Below are 1,757 nucleotides of genomic sequence, written 5' to 3'. Positions count from 1 at the left end.
TCCTTCCATCACTTCCATCTCCTTTATATATTCATCCATTCAGATATTCATCTATTCTATCTTCCACCCATATATCCATTCTTTCCATTCCTTCCATCCCTTCCATCTCCTTTATATATTCATCCATTCAGATATTCATCTATTCTACCTTCCATCCATCTATCCATCCTTTCTATTTCTTCCATCACTTCCATCTCTCTTATATCCTTCCATCCTTTCCATTCCTTTCATCCCTTCCATTCCTTCCATTCTTTCCATTTCTTCCATCCTTTCCATCCTTTCCATCCATTCCATCATTCCATTTATCACTTCCATAATTCCCTTATTCTCCCTTCCCTTTATTCATTTCTGTTAACATATATATTCATCTATTTGTGAAACTATTTTTTACCACCGCACTCCACTCCACATTTTTATATTCCACTGAGCTTGTAAATTCCTTGTTTATCTATTAAACCATCTATTCATCTATCCATCTATTCAACCATCTATTTATCTATCCATCTATTCTACCATCTATTCATCTATCCATCTATTCAACCATCTATACATCTATCCGTTTATTCAACGATCTATTCATCTATCCATCTATTCAACCATCTATTCATCTATCCGTCTATTCAACCATATATTTATTTATCCGTCTATTCATCATTCCGTCTATTCAGCCACCTATTTATCAATCCGTCTCTTCAACATTCTATTCATCTATCCAACCATCTATTCATCTATCCGACTTTTCATCTATCCATCTATTCAACTGTCTATTCACCTATCCGTCTATTCAACCATCTATTCATCAATCTGTCTATTCAACCATATATTCATATATCCGTCTATTTAACCATATATTTACCTATCCGTCTATTCGTCTATTCAAGCATATATTCACCTATCCGTCTATTCATCATCTATTTATATATTCGTCTATTCAATCATTTATTCATCTATCTATTCATCTATCCGTCTATTCAACATTATATTCATCTATCCGTCTATTCATCTATCTATTCAACTGTTTATTCATCTATCTGTTTATTCATCTATCTGTTTATTCATCTATCTGTATATCCGTCTATTTAACCATATATTTACCTATCCGTCTATTCGTCTATTCAACCATATATTTATTTATCCGTCTATTCATCATTCCGTCTATTCAGCCACCTATTTATCAATCCGTCTCTTCAACATTCTATTCATCTATCCAACATTATATTCATCTATCCGTCTATTCATCTATCTATTCAACTGTTTATTCATCTATCTGTTTATTCATCTATCTGTTTATTCATCTATCTGTCTATTCACCATCTATTCATCTATCCTTCTATTCAACCATCTATTCAAATATCCGTCTATTCAACCATCTCATCATCTATCCGTCTATTCATCTATCCCTCTATTCAACTGTCTATTTAACTATCCGTCTATTCTTCTATTTACCAAGTATTCTTCTATCCATCTAATATTTTATTCAACCTCTCTATAACCGAAGACATGATGGATAGAAACAGATTATATACATATATACATTTTTTAACTAGTGTTTTTTCTTATATTTTTATTTTAACAAACAGTTTTTAGTTTTCCTATTTTGCTAGTTTTATGCATTCATATTTTCTGAGCTTAAAGTTTTACCCAAATATACCCCCCCGTCCCCCCCCCCCCCCCACTACGGCAATCACAATACGATATCCCCTCTAATCACAATACGATATCCGATAATTAGTGGTAACAATGACCTGTCCCTAAAC

The sequence above is a fragment of the Eurytemora carolleeae genome, unplaced genomic scaffold (genome assembly GCF_000591075.1).
Source record: "Eurytemora carolleeae unplaced genomic scaffold, Eaff_2.0 scaffold184, whole genome shotgun sequence".
Taxonomy (NCBI): domain Eukaryota; kingdom Metazoa; phylum Arthropoda; class Copepoda; order Calanoida; family Temoridae; genus Eurytemora; species Eurytemora carolleeae.
Note: the sequence above shows the minus strand (reverse complement) of the source record.